Source organism: Rhinoderma darwinii, chromosome 4 (genome assembly GCF_050947455.1).
Source record: "Rhinoderma darwinii isolate aRhiDar2 chromosome 4, aRhiDar2.hap1, whole genome shotgun sequence".
NCBI lineage: Eukaryota > Metazoa > Chordata > Amphibia > Anura > Rhinodermatidae > Rhinoderma > Rhinoderma darwinii.
This window is the reverse complement of record NC_134690.1, coordinates 334331041-334353820: the sequence shown is the minus strand read 5'-3', so window position 1 is coordinate 334353820 and position 22780 is coordinate 334331041. Positions and strand designations below refer to the sequence as shown.

The window sequence follows — 22780 nt, the reverse complement described above, 5'->3', positions numbered from 1 at the left end:
GGTAAGACTCCACCAGTTTAAAAACACACAAGACTTTTTATGCTTTTTAAAATTACCACAATTCGCACAAGAGCTGTACAAAAAATTGTGAGGGGACTGTAGCAGATATACAACATGGTCAGAGTTACAAGTTAAATAATGTTTAATATTATAGGGTTTCACTTTATTGGATACTCAAAGGAGCCTGTTCACACACCCCAAACTTGGAAAACACCCCTTAATTTGAGTAATAATATAATATTGAGATTCTCTCTTACCCATGCCCAAATCAGATTTCACCAATTTATCATTTAGAATACAGGAACGTCGAAACGAAAACAACGGAGGAGCTTTTAATTTTGGTTTATTCTGCAGGCATCCCCACAGTTAAATCGTGGTTTCTTATATAAGAAAGGCCACGATAAAGTGCAACAGTTATCCTGTTTTTTATTATTCTCTGACTGCTCTTTTTTAGGAAACTCCGTAGGTTAAAATTTTTACCAGGAGTGGGGTTTGAACCCACGTGGAAACAAATCCATTGGATCTTAAGTCCAACGTCTTAACCACTCAGCCATCCTGGTGTTATATGGTGGTGAGAGCCAATGCAGGTGAGCGCCAGTGCAGGTGAGCCTTATGAGTTTAGAAAACAATGAAGACCATCCTAGTTTGAGCATAAATTCAAGCGGTATGAACTGTAGAATATTGTGGAATTTTCTGACTATTCACCATGTTCTGGCTTTTTATGAGGTCGCGCTAGTCAGAAGCCCAAACTCATATGGATACTAATTTAAAATCGGCTGTATTTTTGGTATTGACCTGAAAAGTCGTGTATGACATATCGAGGACTTCTATGACTGTATCCAATTCCTTTTAATCTCTTTAATGCCATTACCACATAATTAAAGTCAATGTGACAGCAACATATCGCTATGGGTAAATGGATGGTAGACGGTGGTAAGACTCCACCAGTTTAAAAACACACAAGACTTTTTATGCTTTTTAAAATTACCACAATTCGCACAAGAGCTGTACAAAAAATTGTGAGGGAACTGTAGCAGATATGGTAGACAGTGGTAAGACTCCACCAGTTTAAAAACACACAAGACTTTTTATGCTTTTTAAAATTACCACAATTCGCACAAGAGCTGTACAAAAAATTGTGAGGGGACTGTAGCAGATATACAACATGGTCAGAGTTACAAGTTAAATAATGTTTAATATCATAGGTTTTCACTTTATTGGATACTCAAAAGAGCCTGTTTACACACCCCAAACTTAGAAAACACCCCTTAATTTGAGTAATAATATAATATTGAGATTCTCTCTTACCCATGCCCAAATCAGATTTCACCAATTTATCATTTAGAATACAGGAACGTCGAAACGAAAACAACGGAGGAGCTTTTAATTTGGGTTTATTCTGCAGGCATCCCCACAGTTAAATCGTGGTTTCTTATATAAGAAAGGCCACGATAAAGTGCAACAGTTATCCTGTTTTTTATTATTCTCTGACTGCTCTTTTTTAGGAAACTCCGTAGGTTAAAAATTTTACCAGGAGTGGGGTTCGAACCCTCGTGGATACAAATCCATTGGATCTTAAGTCCAACACCTTAACCACTCGGCCATCCTGGTGTTATATGGTGGTGAGAGCCAATGCAGGTGAGCGTCAGTGCAGGTGAGCCTTATGAGTTTAGAAAACAATGAAGACCATCCTAGTTTGAGCATAAATTCAAGCGGTATGAACTGTAGAATATTGTGGAATTTTCTCACTATGCACCATGTTCTGGCTTTTTATGAGGTCGCGCTAGTCAGAAGCCCAAACTCATATGGATACTAATTGAAAATCGGCTGTATTTTTGGTATTGACCTGAAAAGTCGTGTATGAAATATCGAGGACTTCTATGACTGTATCCAATTCCTTTTAATCTCTTTAATGCCATGACCACATAAGTAAAGTCAATGTGACAGCAACATATCGCTATGGGTAAATGGATGGTAGACGGTGGTAAGACTCCACCAGTTTAAAAACACACAAGACTTATTATGCTTTTTAAAATTACCACAATTCGCACAAGAGCTGTACAAAAAATTGTGAGGGAACTGTAGCAGATATGGTAGACGGTGGTAAGACTCCACCAGTTTAAAAACACACAAGACTTTTTATGCTTTTTAAAATTACCACAATTCGCACAAGAGCTGTACAAAAAATTGTGAGGGAACTGTAGCAGATATGGTAGACGGTGGTAAGACTCCACCAGTTTAAAAACACACAAGACTTTTTATGCTTTTTAAAATTACCACAATTCGCACAAGAGCTGTACAAAAAATTGTGAGGGGACCGTAGCAGATATACAACATGGTCAGAGTTACAAGTTAAATAATGTTTAATATTATAGGGTTTCACTTTATTGGATACTCAAAGGAGCCTGTTCACACACCCCAAACTTGGAAAACACCCCTTAATTTGAGTAATAATATAATATTGAGATTCTCTCTTACCCATGCCCAAATCAGATTTCACCAATTTATCATTTAGAATACAGGAACGTCGAAACGAAAACAACGGAGGAGCTTTTAATTTTGGTTTATTCTGCAGGCATCCCCACAGTTAAATCGTGGTTTCTTATATAAGAAAGGCCACGATAAAGTGCAACAGTTATCCTGTTTTTTATTATTCTCTGACTGCTCTTTTTTAGGAAACTCCGTAGGTTAAAAATTTTACCAGGAGTGGGGTTCGAACCCACGTGGATACTAATCCATTGGATCTTAAGTCCAACGCCTTAACCACTCGGCCATCCTGGTGTTATATGGTGGTGAGAGCCAATGCAGGTGAGCGCCAGTGCAGGTGAGCGCCAGTGCAGGTGAGCCTTATGAGTTTAGAAAACAATGAAGACCATCCTAGTTTGAGCATAAATTCAAGCGGTATGAACTGTAGAATATTGTGGAATTTTCTCACTATGCACCATGTTCTGGCTTTTTATGAGGTCGCGCTAGTCAGAAGCCCAAACTCATATGGATACTAATTTAAAATCGGCTGTATTTTTGGTATTGACCTGAAAAGTCGTGTATGACATATCGAGGACTTCTATGACTGTATCCAATTCCTTTTAATCTCTTTAATGCCATGACCACATAATTAAAGTCAATGTGACAGCAACATATCGCTATGGGTAAATGGATGGTAGACGGTGGTAAGACTCCACCAGTTTAAAAACACACAAGACTTTTTATGCTTTTTAAAATTACCACAATTCGCACAAGAGCTGTACAAAAAATTGTGAGGGAACTGTAGCAGATATGGTAGACGGTGGTAAGACTCCACCAGTTTAAAAACACACAAGACTTTTTATGCTTTTTAAAATTACCACAATTCGCACAAGAGCTGTACAAAAAATTGTGAGGGGACTGTAGCAGATATACAACATGGTCAGAGTTACAAGTTAAATAATGTTTAATATCATAGGTTTTCACTTTATTGGATACTCAAAAGAGCCTGTTTACACACCCCAAACTTAGAAAACACCCCTTAATTTGAGTAATAATATAATATTGAGATTCTCTCTTACCCATGCCCAAATCAGATTTCACCAATTTATCATTTAGAATACAGGAACGTCGAAACGAAAACAACGGAGGAGCTTTTAATTTGGGTTTATTCTGCAGGCATCCCCACAGTTAAATCGTGGTTTCTTATATAAGAAAGGCCACGATAAAGTGCAACAGTTATCCTGTTTTTTATTATTCTCTGACTGCTCTTTTTTAGGAAACTCCGTAGGTTAAAACTTTTACCAGGAGTGGGGATCGAACCCACGTGGATACAAATCCATTGGATCTTAAGTCCAACACCTTAACCACTCGGCCATCCTGGTGTTATATGGTGGTGAGAGCCAATGCAGGTGAGCGCCAGTGCAGGTGACCCTTATGAGTTTAGAAAACAATGACGACCATCCTAGTTTGAGCATAAATTCAAGCGGTATGAACTGTGAATATTGTGGAATTTTCTCACTATGCACCATGTTCTGGCTTTTTATGAGGTCGTGCTAGTCAGAAGCCCAAACTCATATGGATACTAATTGAAAATCGGCTGTATTTTTGGTATTGACCTGAAAAGTCGTGTATGACATATCGAGGACTTCTATGACTGTATCCAATTCCTTTTAATCTCTTTAATGCCATGACCACATAAGTAAACTCAATGTGACAGCAACATATCGCTATGGGTAAATGGATGGTAGACGGTGGTAAGACTCCACCAGTTTAAAAACACACAAGACTTTTTATGCTTTTTAAAATTACCACAATTCGCACAAGAGCTGTACAAAAAATTGTGAGGGAACTGTAGCAGATATGGTAGACGGTGGTAAGACTCCACCAGTTTAAAAACACACAAGACTTTTTATGCTTTTTAAAATTACCACAATTCGCACAAGAGCTGTACAAAAAATTGTGAGGGGACTGTAGCAGATATACAGCATGGTCAGAGTTACAAGTTAAATAATGTTTAATATCATAGGTTTTCACTTTATTGGATACTCAAAAGAGCCTGTTTACACACCCCAAACTTAGAAAACACCCCTTAATTTGAGTAATAATATAATATTGAGATTCTCTCTTACCCATGCCCAAATCAGATTTCACCAATTTATCATTTAGAATACAGGAACGTCGAAACGAAAACAACGGAGGAGCTTTTAATTTGGGTTTATTCTGCAGGCATCCCCACAGTTAAATCGTGGTTTCTTATATAAGAAAGGCCACGATAAAGTGCAACAGTTATCCTGTTTTTTATTATTCTCTGACTGCTCTTTTTTAGGAAACTCCGTAGGTTAAAACTTTTACCAGGAGTGGGGTTCGAACCCACGTGGATACAAATCCATTGGATCTTAAGTCCAACGCCTTAACCACTCGGCCATCCTGGTGTTATATGGTGGTGAGAGCCAATGCAGGTGAGCGCCAGTGCAGGTGACCCTTATGAGTTTAGAAAACAATGAAGACCATCCTAGTTTGAGCATAAATTCAAGCGGTATGAACTGTGAATATTGTGGAATTTTCTCACTATGCACCATGTTCTGGCTTTTTATGAGGTCGTGCTAGTCAGAAGCCCAAACTCATATGGATACTAATTGAAAATCGGCTGTATTTTTGGTATTGACCTGAAAAGTCGTGTATGACATATCGAGGACTTCTATGACTGTATCCAATTCCTTTTAATCTCTTTAATGCCATGACCACATAAGTAAAGTCAATGTGACAGCAACATATCGCTATGGGTAAATGGATGGTAGACGGTGGTAAGACTCCACCAGTTTAAAAACACACAAGACTTTTTATGCTTTTTAAAATTACCACAATTCGCACAAGAGCTGTACAAAAAATTGTGAGGGAACTGTAGCAGATATGGTAGACGGTGGTAAGACTCCACCAGTTTAAAAACACACAAGACTTTTTATGCTTTTTAAAATTACCACAATTCGCACAAGAGCTGTACAAAAAATTGTGAGGGGACTGTAGCAGATATACAACATGGTCAGAGTTACAAGTTAAATAATGTTTAATATCATAGGTTTTCACTTTATTGGATACTCAAAAGAGCCTGTTTACACACCCCAAACTTAGAAAACACCCCTTAATTTGAGTAATAATATAATATTGAGATTCTCTCTTACCCATGCCCAAATCAGATTTCACCAATTTATCATTTAGAATACAGGAACGTTGAAACAAAAACAACGGAGGAGCTTTTAATTTGGGTTTATTCTGCAGGCATCCCCACAGTTAAATCGTGGTTTCTTATATAAGAAAGGCCACGATAAAGTGCAACAGTTATCTTTTTTTTATTATTCTCTGACTGCTCTTTTTTAGGAAACTCCGTAGGTTAAAACGTTTACCAGGAGTGGGGTTCGAACCCACGTGGATACAAATCCATTGGATCTTAAGTCCAACGCCTTAACCACTCGGCCATCCTGGTGTTATATGGTGGTGAGAGCCAATGCAGGTGAGCGCCAGTGCAGGTGAGCCTTATGAGTTTAGAAAACAATGAAGACCATCCTAGTTTGAGCATAAATTCAAGCGGTATGAACTGTAGAATATTGTGGAATTTTCTCACTATGCACCATGTTCTGGCTTTTTATGAGGTCGCGCTAGTCAGAAGCCCAAACTCATATGGATACTAATTGAAAATCGGCTGTATTTTTGGTATTGACCTGAAAAGTCGTGTATGACATATCGAGGACTTCTATGACTGTATCCAATTCCTTTTAATCTCTTTAATGCCATGACCACATAAGTAAAGTCAATGTGACAGCAACATATCGCTATGGGTAAATGGATGGTAGACGGTGGTAAGACTCCACCAGTTTAAAAACACACAAGACTTTTTATGCTTTTTAAAATTACCACAATTCGCACAAGAGCTGTACAAAAAATTGTGAGGGAACTGTAGCAGATATGGTAGACGGTGGTAAGACTCCACCAGTTTAAAAACACACAAGACTTTTTATGCTTTTTAAAATTACCACAATTCGCACAAGAGCTGTACAAAAAATTGTGAGGGGACTGTAGCAGATATACAACATGGTCAGAGTTACAAGTTAAATAATGTTTAATATCATAGGTTTTCACTTTATTGGATACTCAAAAGAGCTTGTTTACACACCCCAAACTTAGAAAACACCCCTTAATTTGAGTAATAATATAATATTGAGACCCATGCCCAAATCAGATTTCACCAATTTATCATTTAGAATACAGGAACGTCGAAACGAAAACAACGGAGGAGCTTTTAATTTGGGTTTATTCTGCAGGCATCCCCACAGTTAAATCGTGGTTTCTTATATAAGAAAGGCCACGATAAAGTGCCACACTTAACCTGTTTTTTATTATTCTCTGACTGCTCTTTTTTAGGAAACTCCGTAGGTTAAAACTTTTACCAGGAGTGGGGTTCGAACCCACGTGGATACAAATCCATTGGATCTTATGTCCAACACCTTAACCACTCGGCCATCCTGGTGTTATATGGTGGTGAGAGCCAATGCAGGAGAGCGCCAGTGCAGGTGAGCCTTATGAGTTTAGAAAACAATGAAGACCATCCTAGTTTGAGCATAAATTCAAGCGGTATGAACTGTAGAATATTGTGGAATTTTCTCACTATGCACCATGTTCTGGCTTTTTATGAGGTCGCGCTAGTCAGAAGCCCAAACTCATATGGATACTAATTGAAAATCGGCTGTATTTTTGGTATTGACCTGAAAAGTCGTGTATGACATATCGAGGACTTCTATGACTGTATCCAATTCCTTTTAATCTCTTTAATGCCATGACCACATAAGTAAAGTCAATGTGACAGCAACATATCGCTATGGGTAAATGGATGGTAGACGGTGGTAAGACTCCACCAGTTTAAAAACACACAAGACTTTTTATGCTTTTTAAAATTACCACAATTCGCACAAGAGCTGTACAAAAAATTGTGAGGGGACTGTAGCAGATATACAACATGGTCAGAGTTACAAGTTAAATAATGTTTAATATCATAGGTTTTCACTTTATTGTATACTCAAAAGAGCCTGTTTACACACCCCAAACTTAGAAAACACCCCTTAATTTGAGTAATAATATAATATTGAGATTCTCTCTTACCCATGCCCAAATCAGATTTCACCAATTTATAATTTAGAATACAGGAACGTCGAAACGAAAACAACGGAGGAGCTTTTAATTTGGGTTTATTCTGCAGGCATCCCCACAGTTAAATCGTGGTTTCTTATATAAGAAAGGCCACGATAAAGTGCAACACTTATCCTGTTTTTTATTATTCTCTGACTGCTCTTTTTTAGGAAACTCCGTAGGTTAAAACTTTTACCAGGAGTGGGGTTCGAAACCACGTGGATACAAATCCATTGGATCTTAAGTCCAACGCCTTAACCACTCGGTCATCCTGGTGTTATATGGTGGTGAGAGCCAATGCAGGAGAGCGCCAGTGCAGGTGAGCCTTATGAGTTTAGAAAACAATGAAGACCATCCTAGTTTGAGCATAAATTCAAGCGGTATGAACTGTAGAATATTGTGGAATTTTCTCACTATGCACCATGTTCTGGCTTTTTATGAGGTCGCGCTAGTCAGAAGCCCAAACTCATATGGATACTAATTGAAAATCGGCTGTATTTTTGGTATTGACCTGAAAAGTCGTGTATGACATATCGAGGACTTCTATGACTGTATCCAATTCCTTTTAATCTCTTTAATGCCATGACCACATAAGTAAAGTCAATGTGACAGCAACATATCGCTATGGGTAAATGGATGGTAGACGGTGGTAAGACTCCACCAGTTTAAAAACACACAAGACTTTTTATGCTTTTTAAAATTACCACAATTCGCACAAGAGCTTTACAAAAAATTGTGAGGGAACTGTAGCAGATATGGTAGACGGTGGTAAGACTCCACCAGTTTAAAAACACACAAGACTTTTTATGCTTTTTAAAATTACCACAATTCGCACAAGAGCTGTACAAAAAATTGTGAGGGGACTGTAGCAGATATACAACATGGTCAGAGTTACAAGTTAAATAATGTTTAATATCATAGGTTTTCACTTTATTGTATACTCAAAAGAGCCTGTTTACACACCCCAAACTTAGAAAACACCCCTTAATTTGAGTAATAATATAATATTGAGATTCTCTCTTACCCATGCCCAAATCAGATTTCACCAATTTATAATTTAGAATACAGGAACGTCGAAACGAAAACAACGGAGGAGCTTTTAATTTGGGTTTATTCTGCAGGCATCCCCACAGTTAAATCGTGGTTTCTTATATAAGAAAGGCCACGATAAAGTGCAACAGTTATCCTGTTTTTTATTATTCTCTGACTGCTCTTTTTTAGGAAACTCCGTAGGTTAAAACTTTTACCAGGAGTGGGGTTCGAACCCACGTGGATACAACTCCATTGGATCTTAAGTCCAACGCCTTAACCACTCGGCCATCCTGGTGTTATATGGTGGTGAGAGCCAATGCAGGAGAGCGCCAGTGCAGGTGAGCCTTATGAGTTTAGAAAACAATGAAGACCATCCTAGTTTGAGCATAAATTCAAGCGGTATGAACTGTAGAATATTGTGGAATTTTCTCACTATGCACCATGTTCTGGCTTTTTATGAGGTCGCGCTAGTCAGAAGCCCAAACTCATATGGATACTAATTGAAAATCGGCTGTATTTTTGGTATTGACCTGAAAAGTCGTGTATGACATATCGAGGACTTCTATGACTGTATCCAATTCCTTTTAATCTCTTTAATGCCATGACCACATAAGTAAAGTCAATGTGACAGCAACATATCGCTATGGGTAAATGGATGGTAGACGGTGGTAAGACTCCACCAGTTTAAAAACACACAAGACTTTTTATGCTTTTTAAAATTACCACAATTCGCACAAGAGCTGTACAAAAAATTGTGAGGGAACTGTAGCAGATATGGTAGACGGTGGTAAGACTCCACCAGTTTAAAAACACACAAGACTTTTTATGCTTTTTAAAATTACCACAATTCGCACAAGAGCTGTACAAAAAATTGGGAGGGGACTGTAGCATATATACAACATGGTCAGAGTTACAAGTTAAATAATGTTTAATATCATAGGTTTTCACTTTATTGTATACTCAAAAGAGCCTGTTTACACACCCCAAACTTAGAAAACACCCCTTAATTTGAGTAATAATATAATATTGAGATTCTCTCTTACCCATGCCCAAATCAGATTTCACCAATTTATAATTTAGAATACAGGAACGTCGAAACGAAAACAACGGAGGAGCTTTTAATTTGGGTTTATTCTGCAGGCATCCCCACAGTTAAATCGTGGTTTCTTATATAAGAAAGGCCACAATAAAGTGCAACACTTATCCTGTTTTTTATTATTCTCTGACTGCTCTTTTTTAGGAAACTCCGTAGGTTAATACTTTTACCAGGAGTGGGGTTCGAAACCACGTGGATACAAATCCATTGGATCTTAAGTCCAACGCCTTAACCACTCAGCCATCCTGGTGTTATATGGTGGTGAGAGCCAATGCAGGAGAGCGCCAGTGCAGGTGAGCCTTATGAGTTTAGAAAACAATGAAGACCATCCTAGTTTGAGCATAAATTCAAGCGGTATGAACTGTAGAATATTGTGGAATTTTCTCACTATGCACCATGTTCTGGCTTTTTATGAGGTCGCGCTAGTCAGAAGCCCAAACTCATATGGATACTAATTGAAAATCGGCTGTATTTTTGGTATTGACCTGAAAAGTCGTGTATGACATATCGAGGACTTCTATGACTGTATCCAATTCCTTTTAATCTCTTTAATGCCATGACCACATAAGTAAAGTCAATGTGACAGCAACATATCGCTATGGGTAAATGGATGGTAGACGGTGGTAAGACTCCACCAGTTTAAAAACACACAAGACTTTTTATGCTTTTTAAAATTACCACAATTCGCACAAGAGCTGTACAAAAAATTGTGAGGGAACTGTAGCAGATATGGTAGACGGTGGTAAGACTCCACCAGTTTAAAAACACACAAGACTTTTTATGCTTTTTAAAATTACCACAATTCGCACAAGAGCTGTACAAAAAATTGTGAGGGGACTGTAGCAGATATACAACATGGTCAGAGTTACAAGTTAAATAATGTTTAATATCATAGGTTTTCACTTTATTGTATACTCAAAAGAGCCTGTTTACACACCCCAAACTTAGAAAACACCCCTTAATTTGAGTAATAATATAATATTGAGATTCTCTCTTACCCATGCCCAAATCAGATTTCACCAATTTATAATTTAGAATACAGGAACGTCGAAACGAAAACAACGGAGGAGCTTTTAATTTGGGTTTATTCTGCAGGCATCCCCACAGTTAAATCGTGGTTTCTTATATAAGAAAGGCCACGATAAAGTGCAACACTTATCCTGTTTTTTATTATTCTCTGACTGCTCTTTTTTAGGAAACTCCGTAGGTTAAAACTTTTACCAGGAGTGGGGTTCGAACCCACGTGGATACAAATCCATTGGATCTTAAGTCCAACGCCTTAACCACTCGGCCATCCTGGTGTTATATGGTGGTGAGAGCCAATGCAGGAGAGCGCCAGTGCAGGTGAGCCTTATGAGTTTAGAAAACAATGAAGACCATCCTAGTTTGAGCATAAATTCAAGCGGTATGAACTGTAGAATATTGTGGAATTTTCTCACTATGCACCATGTTCTGGCTTTTTATGAGGTCGCGCTAGTCAGAAGCCCAAACTCATATGGATACTAATTGAAAATCGGCTGTATTTTTGGTATTGACCTGAAAAGTCGTGTATGACATATCGAGGACTTCTATGACTGTATCCAATTCCTTTTAATCTCTTTAATGCCATGACCACATAAGTAAAGTCAATGTGACAGCAACATATCGCTATGGGTAAATGGATGGTAGACGGTGGTAAGACTCCACCAGTTTAAAAACACACAAGACTTTTTATGCTTTTTAAAATTACCACAATTCGCACAAGAGCTGTACAAAAAATTGTGAGGGAACTGTAGCAGATATGGTAGACGGTGGTAAGACTCCACCAGTTTAAAAACACACAAGACTTTTTATGCTTTTTAAAATTACCACAATTCGCACAAGAGCTGTACAAAAAATTGTGAGGGGACTGTAGCAGATATACAACATGGTCAGAGTTACAAGTTAAATAATGTTTAATATTATAGGTTTTGACTTTATTGGATACTCAAAAGAGCCTGTTCACACACCCCAAACTTGGAAAACACCCCTTAATTTGAGTAATAATATAATATTGAGATTCTCTCTTACCCATGCCCAAATCAGATTTCACCAATTTATAATTTAGAATACAGGAACGTCGAAACGAAAACAACGGAGGAGCTTTTAATTTGGGTTTATTCTGCAGGCATCCCCACAGTTAAATCGTGGTTTCTTATATAAGAAAGGCCACGATAAAGTGCAACACTTATCCTGTTTTTTATTATTCTCTGACTGCTCTTTTTTAGGAAACTCCGAAGGTTAAAACTTTTACCAGGAGTGGGGTTCGAACCCACGTGGATACAAATCCATTGGATCTTAAGTCCAACGCCTTAACCACTCGGCCATCCTGGTGTTATATGGTGGTGAGAGCCAATGCAGGAGAGCGCCAGTGCAGGTGAGCCTTATGAGTTTAGAAAACAATGAAGACCATCCTAGTTTGAGCATAAATTCAAGCGGTATGAACTGTAGAATATTGTGGAATTTTCTCACTATGCACCATGTTCTGGCTTTTTATGAGGTCGCGCTAGTCAGAAGCCCAAACTCATATGGATACTAATTGAAAATCGGCTGTATTTTTGGTATTGACCTGAAAAGTCGTGTATGACATATCGAGGACTTCTATGACTGTATCCAATTCCTTTTAATCTCTTTAATGCCATGACCACATAAGTAAAGTCAATGTGACAGCAACATATCGCTATGGGTAAATGGATGGTAGACGGTGGTAAGACTCCACCAGTTTAAAAACACACAAGACTTTTTATGCTTTTTAAAATTACCACAATTCGCACAAGAGCTGTACAAAAAATTGTGAGGGAACTGTAGCAGATATGGTAGACGGTGGTAAGACTCCACCAGTTTAAAAACACACAAGACTTTTTATGCTTTTTAAAATTACCACAATTCGCACAAGAGCTGTACAAAAAATAGTGAGGGGACTGTAGCAGATATACAACATGGTCAGAGTTACAAGTTAAATAATGTTTAATATCATAGGTTTTCACTTTATTGTATACTCAAAAGAGCCTGTTTACACACCCCAAACTTAGAAAACACCCCTTAATTTGAGTAATAATATAATATTGAGATTCTCTCTTACCCATGCCCAAATCAGATTTCACCAATTTATAATTTAGAATACAGGAACGTCGAAACGAAAACAACGGAGGAGCTTTTAATTTGGGTTTATTCTGCAGGCATCCCCACAGTTAAATCGTGGTTTCTTATATAAGAAAGGCCACGATAAAGTGCAACACTTATCCTGTTTTTTATTATTCTCTGACTGCTCTTTTTTAGGAAACTCCGTAGGTTAAAACTTTTACCAGGAGTGGGGTTCGAAACCACGTGGATACAAATCCATTGGATCTTAAGTCCAACGCCTTAACCACTCGGTCATCCTGGTGTTATATGGTGGTGAGAGCCAATGCAGGAGAGCGCCAGTGCAGGTGAGCCTTATGAGTTTAGAAAACAATGAAGACCATCCTAGTTTGAGCATAAATTCAAGCGGTATGAACTGTAGAATATTGTGGAATTTTCTCACTATGCACCATGTTCTGGCTTTTTATGAGGTCGCGCTAGTCAGAAGCCCAAACTCATATGGATACTAATTGAAAATCGGCTGTATTTTTGGTATTGACCTGAAAAGTCGTGTATGACATATCGAGGACTTCTATGACTGTATCCAATTCCTTTTAATCTCTTTAATGCCATGACCACATAAGTAAAGTCAATGTGACAGCAACATATCGCTATGGGTAAATGGATGGTAGACGGTGGTAAGACTCCACCAGTTTAAAAACACACAAGACTTTTTATGCTTTTTAAAATTACCACAATTCGCACAAGAGCTTTACAAAAAATTGTGAGGGAACTGTAGCAGATATGGTAGACGGTGGTAAGACTCCACCAGTTTAAAAACACACAAGACTTTTTATGCTTTTTAAAATTACCACAATTCGCACAAGAGCTGTACAAAAAATTGTGAGGGGACTGTAGCAGATATACAACATGGTCAGAGTTACAAGTTAAATAATGTTTAATATCATAGGTTTTCACTTTATTGTATACTCAAAAGAGCCTGTTTACACACCCCAAACTTAGAAAACACCCCTTAATTTGAGTAATAATATAATATTGAGATTCTCTCTTACCCATGCCCAAATCAGATTTCACCAATTTATAATTTAGAATACAGGAACGTCGAAACGAAAACAACGGAGGAGCTTTTAATTTGGGTTTATTCTGCAGGCATCCCCACAGTTAAATCGTGGTTTCTTATATAAGAAAGGCCACGATAAAGTGCAACAGTTATCCTGTTTTTTATTATTCTCTGACTGCTCTTTTTTAGGAAACTCCGTAGGTTAAAACTTTTACCAGGAGTGGGGTTCGAACCCACGTGGATACAACTCCATTGGATCTTAAGTCCAACGCCTTAACCACTCGGCCATCCTGGTGTTATATGGTGGTGAGAGCAAATGCAGGAGAGCGCCAGTGCAGGTGAGCCTTATGAGTTTAGAAAACAATGAAGACCATCCTAGTTTGAGCATAAATTCAAGCGGTATGAACTGTAGAATATTGTGGAATTTTCTCACTATGCACCATGTTCTGGCTTTTTATGAGGTCGCGCTAGTCAGAAGCCCAAACTCATATGGATACTAATTGAAAATCGGCTGTATTTTTGGTATTGACCTGAAAAGTCGTGTATGACATATCGAGGACTTCTATGACTGTATCCAATTCCTTTTAATCTCTTTAATGCCATGACCACATAAGTAAAGTCAATGTGACAGCAACATATCGCTATGGGTAAATGGATGGTAGACGGTGGTAAGACTCCACCAGTTTAAAAACACACAAGACTTTTTATGCTTTTTAAAATTACCACAATTCGCACAAGAGCTGTACAAAAAATTGTGAGGGAACTGTAGCAGATATGGTAGACGGTGGTAAGACTCCACCAGTTTAAAAACACACAAGACTTTTTATGCTTTTTAAAATTACCACAATTCGCACAAGAGCTGTACAAAAAATTGGGAGGGGACTGTAGCATATATACAACATGGTCAGAGTTACAAGTTAAATAATGTTTAATATCATAGGTTTTCACTTTATTGTATACTCAAAAGAGCCTGTTTACACACCCCAAACTTAGAAAACACCCCTTAATTTGAGTAATAATATAATATTGAGATTCTCTCTTACCCATGCCCAAATCAGATTTCACCAATTTATAATTTAGAATACAGGAACGTCGAAACGAAAACAACGGAGGAGCTTTTAATTTGGGTTTATTCTGCAGGCATCCCCACAGTTAAATCGTGGTTTCTTATATAAGAAAGGCCACGATAAAGTGCAACACTTATCCTGTTTTTTATTATTCTCTGACTGCTCTTTTTTAGGAAACTCCGTAGGTTAAAACTTTTACCAGGAGTGGGGTTCGAAACCACGTGGATACAAATCCATTGGATCTTAAGTCCAACGCCTTAACCACTCAGCCATCCTGGTGTTATATGGTGGTGAGAGCCAATGCAGGAGAGCGCCAGTGCAGGTGAGCCTTATGAGTTTAGAAAACAATGAAGACCATCCTAGTTTGAGCATAAATTCAAGCGGTATGAACTGTAGAATATTGTGGAATTTTCTCACTATGCACCATGTTCTGGCTTTTTATGAGGTCGCGCTAGTCAGAAGCCCAAACTCATATGGATACTAATTGAAAATCGGCTGTATTTTTGGTATTGACCTGAAAAGTCGTGTATGACATATCGAGGACTTCTATGACTGTATCCAATTCCTTTTAATCTCTTTAATGCCATGACCACATAAGTAAAGTCAATGTGACAGCAACATATCGCTATGGGTAAATGGATGGTAGACGGTGGTAAGACTCCACCAGTTTAAAAACACACAAGACTTTTTATGCTTTTTAAAATTACCACAATTCGCACAAGAGCTGTACAAAAAATTGTGAGGGAACTGTAGCAGATATGGTAGACGGTGGTAAGACTCCACCAGTTTAAAAACACACAAGACTTTTTATGCTTTTTAAAATTACCACAATTCGCACAAGAGCTGTACAAAAAATTGTGAGGGGACTGTAGCAGATATACAACATGGTCAGAGTTACAAGTTAAATAATGTTTAATATCATAGGTTTTCACTTTATTGTATACTCAAAAGAGCCTGTTTACACACCCCAAACTTAGAAAACACCCCTTAATTTGAGTAATAATATAATATTGAGATTCTCTCTTACCCATGCCCAAATCAGATTTCACCAATTTATCATTTAGAATACAGGAACGTCGAAACGAAAACAACGGAGGAGCTTTTAATTTGGGTTTATTCTGCAGGCATCCCCACAGTTAAATCGTGGTTTCTTATATAAGAAAGGCCACGATAAAGTGCAACACTTATCCTGTTTTTTATTATTCTCTGACTGCTCTTTTTTAGGAAACTCCGTAGGTTAAAACTTTTACCAGGAGTGGGGTTCGAACCCACGTGGATACAAATCCATTGGATCTTAAGTCCAACGCCTTAACCACTCGGCCATCCTGGTGTTATATGGTGGTGAGAGCCAGTGCAGGAGAGCGCCAGTGCAGGTGAGCCTTATGAGTTTAGAAAACAATGAAGACCATCCTAGTTTGAGCATAAATTCAAGCGGTATGAACTGTGAATATTGTGGAATTTTCTCACTATGCACCATGTTCTGGCTTTTTATGAGGTCGTGCTAGTCAGAAGCCCAAACTCATATGGATACTAATTGAAAATCGGCTGTATTTTTGGTATTGACCTGAAAAGTCGTGTATGACATATCGAGGACTTCTATGACTGTATCCAATTCCTTTTAATCTCTTTAATGCCATGACCACATAAGTAAAGTCAATGTGACAGCAACATATCGCTATGGGTAAATGGATGGTAGACGGTGGTAAGACTCCACCAGTTTAAAAACACATAAGACTTTTTATGCTTTTTAAAATTACCACAATTCGCACAAGAGCTGTACAAAAAATTGTGAGGGAACTGTAGCAGATATGGTAGACGGTGGTAAGACTCCACCAGTTTAAAAACACACAAGACTTTTTATGCTTTTTAAAATTACCACAATTCGCACAAGAGCTGTACAAAAAATTGGGAGGGGACTGTAGCAGATATACAACATGGTCAGAGTTACAAGTTAAATAATGTTTAATATCATAGGTTTTCACTTTATTGGATACTCAAAAGAGCCTGTTTACACACCCCAAACTTAGAAAACACCCCTTAATTTGAGTAATAATATAATATTGAGATTCTCTCTTACCCATGCCCAAATCAGATTTCACCAATTTATCATTTAGAATACAGGAACGTCGAAACGAAAACAACGGAGGAGCTTTTAATTTGGGTTTATTCTGCAGGCATCCCCACAGTTAAATCGTGGTTTCTTATATAAGAAAGGCCACGATAAAGTGCAACACTTATCCTGTTTTTTATTATTCTCTGACTGCTCTTTTTTAGGAAACTCCGTAGGTTAAAACTTTTACCAGGAGTGGGGTTCGAACCCACGTGGATACAAATCCATTGGATCTTAAGTCCAACGCCTTAACCACTCGGCCATCCTGGTGTTACATGGTGGTGAGAGCCAATGCAGGAGAGCGCCAGTGCAGGTGAGCCTTATGAGTTTAGAAAACAATGAAGACCATCCTAGTTTGAGCATAAATTCAAGCGGTATGAACTGTAGAATATTGTGGAATTTTCTCACTATGCACCATGTTCTGGCTTTTTATGAGGTCGCGCTAGTCAGAAGCCCAAACTCATATGGATACTAATTGAAAATCGGCTGTATTTTTGGTATTGACCTGAAAAGTCGTGTATGACATATCGAGGACTTCTATGACTGCATCCAATTCCTTTTAATCTCTTTAATGCCATGACCACATAAGTAAAGTCAATGTGACAGCAACATATCGCTATGGGTAAATGGATGGTAGACGGTGGTAAGACTCCACCAGTTTAAAAACACACAAGACTTTTTATGCTTTTTAAAATTACCACAATTCGCACAAGAGCTGTACAAAAAATTGTGAGGGAACTGTAGCAGATATGGTAGACGGTGGTAAGACTCCACCAGTTTAAAAACACACAAGACTTTTTATGCTTTTTAAAATTACCACAATTCGCACAAGAGCTGTACAAAAAATTGTGAGGGGACTGTAGCAGATATACAACATGGTCAGAGTTACAAGTTAAATAATGTTTAATATCATAGGTTTTCACTTTATTGGATACTCAAAAGAGCCTGTTTACACACCCCAAACTTAGAAAACACCCCTTAATTTGAGTAATAATATAATATTGAGATTCTCTCTTACCCATGCCCAAATCAGATTTCACCAATTTATCATTTAGAATACAGGAACGTCGAAACGAAAACAACGGAGGAGCTTTTAATTTGGGTTTATTCTGCAGGCATCCCCACAGTTAAATCGTGGTTTCTTATATAAGAAAGGCCACGATAAAGTGCAACACTTATCCTGTTTTTTATTATTCTCTGACTGCTCTTTTTTAGGAAACTCCGTAGGTTAAAACTTTTACCAGGAGTGGGGTTCGAACCCACGTGGATACAAATCCATTGGATCTTAAGTCCAACGCCTTAACCACTCAGCCATCCTGGTGTTATATGGTGGTGAGAGCCAGTGCAGGAGAGCGCCAGTGCAGGTGAGCCTTATGAGTTTAGAAAACAATGAAGACCATCCTAGTTTGAGCATAAATTCAAGCGGTATGAACTGTGAATATTGTGGAATTTTCTCACTATGCACCATGTTCTGGCTTTTTATGAGGTCGTGCTAGTCAGAAGCCCAAACTCATATGGATACTAATTGAAAATCGGCTGTATTTTTGGTATTGACCTGAAAAGTCGTGTATGACATATCGAGGACTTCTATGACTGTATCCAATTCCTTTTAATCTCTTTAATGCCATGACCACATAAGTAAAGTCAATGTGACAGCAACATATCGCTATGGGTAAATGGATGGTAGACGGTGGTAAGACTCCACCAGTTTAAAAACACATAAGACTTTTTATGCTTTTTAAAATTACCACAATTCGCACAAGAGCTGTACAAAAAATTGTGAGGGAACTGTAGCAGATATGGTAGACGGTGGTAAGACTCCACCAGTTTAAAAACACACAAGACTTTTTATGCTTTTTAAAATTACCACAATTCGCACAAGAGCTGTACAAAAAATTGGGAGGGGACTGTAGCAGATATACAACATGGTCAGAGTTACAAGTTAAATAATGTTTAATATCATAGGTTTTCACTTTATTGGATACTCAAAAGAGCCTGTTTACACACCCCAAACTTAGAAAACACCCCTTAATTTGAGTAATAATATAATATTGAGATTCTCTCTTACCCATGCCCAAATCAGATTTCACCAATTTATCATTTAGAATACAGGAACGTCGAAACGAAAACAACGGAGGAGCTTTTAATTTGGTTTTATTCTGCAGGCATCCCCACAGTTAAATCGTGGTTTCTTATATAAGAAAGGCCACGATAAAGTGCAACACTTATCCTGTTTTTTATTATTCTCTGACTGCTCTTTTTTAGGAAACTCCGTAGGTTAAAACTTTTACCAGGAGTGGGGTTCGAACCCACGTGGATACAAATCCATTGGATCTTAAGTCCAACGCCTTAACCACTCGGCCATCCTGGTGTTATATGGTGGTGAGAGCCAGTGCAGGAGAGCGCCAGTGCAGGTGAGCCTTATGAGTTTAGAAAACAATGAAGACCATCCTAGTTTGAGCATAAATTCAAGCGGTATGAACTGTGAATATTGTGGAATTTTCTCACTATGCACCATGTTCTGGCTTTTTATGAGGTCGTGCTAGTCAGAAGCCCAAACTCATATGGATACTAATTGAAAATCGGCTGTATTTTTGGTATTGACCTGAAAAGTCGTGTATGACATATCGAGGACTTCTATGACTGTATCCAATTCCTTTTAATCTCTTTAATGCCATGACCACATAAGTAAAGTCAATGTGACAGCAACATATCGCTATGGGTAAATGGATGGTAGACGGTGGTAAGACTCCACCAGTTTAAAAACACATAAGACTTTTTATGCTTTTTAAAATTACCACAATTCGCACAAGAGCTGTACAAAAAATTGTGAGGGAACTGTAGCAGATATGGTAGACGGTGGTAAGACTCCACCAGTTTAAAAACACACAAGACTTTTTATGCTTTTTAAAATTACCACAATTCGCACAAGAGCTGTACAAAAAATTGGGAGGGGACTGTAGCAGATATACAACATGGTCAGAGTTACAAGTTAAATAATGTTTAATATCATAGGTTTTCACTTTATTGGATACTCAAAAGAGCCTGTTTACACACCCCAAACTTAGAAAACACCCCTTAATTTGAGTAATAATATAATATTGAGATTCTCTCTTACCCATGCCCAAATCAGATTTCACCAATTTATCATTTAGAATACAGGAACGTCGAAACGAAAACAACGGAGGAGCTTTTAATTTGGGTTTATTCTGCAGGCATCCCCACAGTTAAATCGTGGTTTCTTATATAAGAAAGGCCACGATAAAGTGCAACACTTATCCTGTTTTTTATTATTCTCTGACTGCTCTTTTTTAGGAAACTCCGTAGGTTAAAACTTTTACCAGGAGTGGGGTTCGAACCCACGTGGATACAAATCCATTGGATCTTAAGTCCAACGCCTTAACCACTCGGCCATCCTGGTGTTACATGGTGGTGAGAGCCAATGCAGGAGAGCGCCAGTGCAGGTGAGCCTTATGAGTTTAGAAAACAATGAAGACCATCCTAGTTTGAGCATAAATTCAAGCGGTATGAACTGTAGAATATTGTGGAATTTTCTCACTATGCACCATGTTCTGGCTTTTTATGAGGTCGCGCTAGTCAGAAGCCCAAACTCATATGGATACTAATTGAAAATCGGCTGTATTTTTGGTATTGACCTGAAAAGTCGTGTATGACATATCGAGGACTTCTATGACTGTATCCAATTCCTTTTAATCTCTTTAATGCCATGACCACATAAGTAAAGTCAATGTGACAGCAACATATCGCTATGGGTAAATGGATGGTAGACGGTGGTAAGACTCCACCAGTTTAAAAACACACAAGACTTTTTATGCTTTTTAAAATTACCACAATTCGCACAAGAGCTGTACAAAAAATTGTGAGGGAACTGTAGCAGATATGGTAGACGGTGGTAAGACTCCACCAGTTTAAAAACACACAAGACTTTTTATGCTTTTTAAAATTACCACAATTCGCACAAGAGCTGTACAAAAAATTGTGAGGGGACTGTAGCAGATATACAACATGGTCAGAGTTACAAGTTAAATAATGTTTAATATCATAGGTTTTCACTTTATTGGATACTCAAAAGAGCCTGTTTACACACCCCAAACTTAGAAAACACCCCTTAATTTGAGTAATAATATAATATTGAGATTCTCTCTTACCCATGCCCAAATCAGATTTCACCAATTTATCATTTAGAATACAGGAACGTCGAAACGAAAACAACGGAGGAGCTTTTAATTTGGGTTTATTCTGCAGGCATCCCCACAGTTAAATCGTGGTTTCTTATATAAGAAAGGCCACGATAAAGTGCAACACTTATCCTGTTTTTTATTATTCTCTGACTGCTCTTTTTTAGGAAACTCCGTAGGTTAAAACTTTTACCAGGAGTGGGGTTTGAACCCACGTGGATACAAATCCATTGGATCTTAAGTCTAACGCCTTAACCACTCGGCCATCCTGGTGTTATATGGTGGTGAGAGCCAATGCAGGAGAGCGCCAGTGCAGGTGAGCCTTATGAGTTTAGAAAACAATGAAGACCATCCTAGTTTGAGCATAAATTCAAGCGGTATGAACTGTAGAATATTGTGGAATTTTCTCACTATGCACCATGTTCTGGCTTTTTATGAGGTCGCGCTAGTCAGAAGCCCAAACTCATATGGATACTAATTGAAAATCGGCTGTATTTTTGGTATTGACCTGAAAAGTCGTGTATGACATATCGAGGACTTCTATGACTGTATCCAATTCCTTTTAATCTCTTTAATGCCATGACCACATAAGTAAAGTCAATGTGACAGCAACATATCGCTATGGGTAAATGGATGGTAGACGGTGGTAAGACTCCACCAGTTTAAAAACACACAAGACTTTTTATGCTTTTTAAAATTACCACAATTCGCACAAGAGCTGTACAAAAAATTGTGAGGGAACTGTAGCAGATATGGTAGACGGTGGTAAGACTCCACCAGTTTAAAAACACACAAGACTTTTTATGCTTTTTAAAATTACCACAATTCGCACAAGAGCTGTACAAAAAATTGGGAGGGGACTGTAGCAGATATACAACATGGTCAGAGTTACAAGTTAAATAATGTTTAATATCATAGGTTTTCACTTTATTGTATACTCAAAAGAGCCTGTTTACACACCCCAAACTTAGAAAACACCCCTTAATTTGAGTAATAATATAATATTGAGATTCTCTCTTACCCATGCCCAAATCAGATTTCACCAATTTATCATTTAGAATACAGGAACGTCGAAACGAAAACAACGGAGGAGCTTTTAATTTGGGTTTATTCTGCAGGCATCCCCACAGTTAAATCGTGGTTTCTTATATAAGAAAGGCCACGATAAAGTGCAACACTTATCCTGTTTTTTATTATTCTCTGACTGCTCTTTTTTAGGAAACTCCGTAGGTTAAAACTTTTACCAGGAGTGGGGTTCGAACCCACGTGGATACAAATCCATTGGATCTTAAGTCCAACGCCTTAACCACTCGGCCATCCTGGTGTTATATGGTGGTGAGAGCCAGTGCAGGAGAGCGCCAGTGCAGGAGAGCGCCAGTGCAGGTGAGCCTTATGAGTTTAGAAAACAATGAAGACCATCCTAGTTTGAGCATAAATTCAAGCGGTATGAACTGTGAATATTGTGGAATTTTC

General features: G+C 38.1%; 22 non-coding genes across 22 annotated transcripts; all 22 read right to left on the bottom strand.

Moving 5' to 3' along the window:
• Nucleotides 1–477: 477 nt before the first annotated feature.
• Nucleotides 478–560, bottom strand: TRNAL-UAA (transfer RNA leucine (anticodon UAA)). The gene has a single exon. It is a non-coding gene; the product is annotated as a tRNA-Leu (tRNA).
• A 968-nt stretch (nt 561–1528) lies between these two features.
• On the bottom strand, nt 1529–1611 carry TRNAL-UAA (transfer RNA leucine (anticodon UAA)). Its single transcript has one exon. It is a non-coding gene; the product is annotated as a tRNA-Leu (tRNA).
• A 1087-nt stretch (nt 1612–2698) lies between these two features.
• Nucleotides 2699–2781, bottom strand: TRNAL-UAA (transfer RNA leucine (anticodon UAA)). The gene has a single exon. It is a non-coding gene; the product is annotated as a tRNA-Leu (tRNA).
• A 984-nt stretch (nt 2782–3765) lies between these two features.
• On the bottom strand, nt 3766–3848 carry TRNAL-UAA (transfer RNA leucine (anticodon UAA)). Its single transcript has one exon. It is a non-coding gene; the product is annotated as a tRNA-Leu (tRNA).
• A 967-nt stretch (nt 3849–4815) lies between these two features.
• TRNAL-UAA (transfer RNA leucine (anticodon UAA)) lies at nt 4816–4898 on the bottom strand. Its single transcript has one exon. It is a non-coding gene; the product is annotated as a tRNA-Leu (tRNA).
• Nucleotides 4899–5864: 966 nt separating this feature from the next.
• On the bottom strand, nt 5865–5947 carry TRNAL-UAA (transfer RNA leucine (anticodon UAA)). Its single transcript has one exon. It is a non-coding gene; the product is annotated as a tRNA-Leu (tRNA).
• Nucleotides 5948–6905: 958 nt separating this feature from the next.
• On the bottom strand, nt 6906–6988 carry TRNAL-UAA (transfer RNA leucine (anticodon UAA)). The gene has a single exon. It is a non-coding gene; the product is annotated as a tRNA-Leu (tRNA).
• An 849-nt stretch (nt 6989–7837) lies between these two features.
• On the bottom strand, nt 7838–7920 carry TRNAL-UAA (transfer RNA leucine (anticodon UAA)). Its single transcript has one exon. It is a non-coding gene; the product is annotated as a tRNA-Leu (tRNA).
• A 968-nt stretch (nt 7921–8888) lies between these two features.
• Nucleotides 8889–8971, bottom strand: TRNAL-UAA (transfer RNA leucine (anticodon UAA)). Its single transcript has one exon. It is a non-coding gene; the product is annotated as a tRNA-Leu (tRNA).
• A 968-nt stretch (nt 8972–9939) lies between these two features.
• On the bottom strand, nt 9940–10022 carry TRNAL-UAA (transfer RNA leucine (anticodon UAA)). The gene has a single exon. It is a non-coding gene; the product is annotated as a tRNA-Leu (tRNA).
• Nucleotides 10023–10990: 968 nt separating this feature from the next.
• Nucleotides 10991–11073, bottom strand: TRNAL-UAA (transfer RNA leucine (anticodon UAA)). The gene has a single exon. It is a non-coding gene; the product is annotated as a tRNA-Leu (tRNA).
• Nucleotides 11074–12041: 968 nt separating this feature from the next.
• Nucleotides 12042–12124, bottom strand: TRNAL-UAA (transfer RNA leucine (anticodon UAA)). The gene has a single exon. It is a non-coding gene; the product is annotated as a tRNA-Leu (tRNA).
• A 968-nt stretch (nt 12125–13092) lies between these two features.
• On the bottom strand, nt 13093–13175 carry TRNAL-UAA (transfer RNA leucine (anticodon UAA)). The gene has a single exon. It is a non-coding gene; the product is annotated as a tRNA-Leu (tRNA).
• Nucleotides 13176–14143: 968 nt separating this feature from the next.
• Nucleotides 14144–14226, bottom strand: TRNAL-UAA (transfer RNA leucine (anticodon UAA)). The gene has a single exon. It is a non-coding gene; the product is annotated as a tRNA-Leu (tRNA).
• Nucleotides 14227–15194: 968 nt separating this feature from the next.
• Nucleotides 15195–15277, bottom strand: TRNAL-UAA (transfer RNA leucine (anticodon UAA)). Its single transcript has one exon. It is a non-coding gene; the product is annotated as a tRNA-Leu (tRNA).
• Nucleotides 15278–16245: 968 nt separating this feature from the next.
• Nucleotides 16246–16328, bottom strand: TRNAL-UAA (transfer RNA leucine (anticodon UAA)). The gene has a single exon. It is a non-coding gene; the product is annotated as a tRNA-Leu (tRNA).
• A 967-nt stretch (nt 16329–17295) lies between these two features.
• TRNAL-UAA (transfer RNA leucine (anticodon UAA)) lies at nt 17296–17378 on the bottom strand. Its single transcript has one exon. It is a non-coding gene; the product is annotated as a tRNA-Leu (tRNA).
• A 968-nt stretch (nt 17379–18346) lies between these two features.
• On the bottom strand, nt 18347–18429 carry TRNAL-UAA (transfer RNA leucine (anticodon UAA)). The gene has a single exon. It is a non-coding gene; the product is annotated as a tRNA-Leu (tRNA).
• A 967-nt stretch (nt 18430–19396) lies between these two features.
• Nucleotides 19397–19479, bottom strand: TRNAL-UAA (transfer RNA leucine (anticodon UAA)). Its single transcript has one exon. It is a non-coding gene; the product is annotated as a tRNA-Leu (tRNA).
• A 967-nt stretch (nt 19480–20446) lies between these two features.
• Nucleotides 20447–20529, bottom strand: TRNAL-UAA (transfer RNA leucine (anticodon UAA)). Its single transcript has one exon. It is a non-coding gene; the product is annotated as a tRNA-Leu (tRNA).
• Nucleotides 20530–21497: 968 nt separating this feature from the next.
• Nucleotides 21498–21580, bottom strand: TRNAL-UAA (transfer RNA leucine (anticodon UAA)). The gene has a single exon. It is a non-coding gene; the product is annotated as a tRNA-Leu (tRNA).
• A 968-nt stretch (nt 21581–22548) lies between these two features.
• Nucleotides 22549–22631, bottom strand: TRNAL-UAA (transfer RNA leucine (anticodon UAA)). The gene has a single exon. It is a non-coding gene; the product is annotated as a tRNA-Leu (tRNA).
• Nucleotides 22632–22780: the final 149 nt, after the last annotated feature.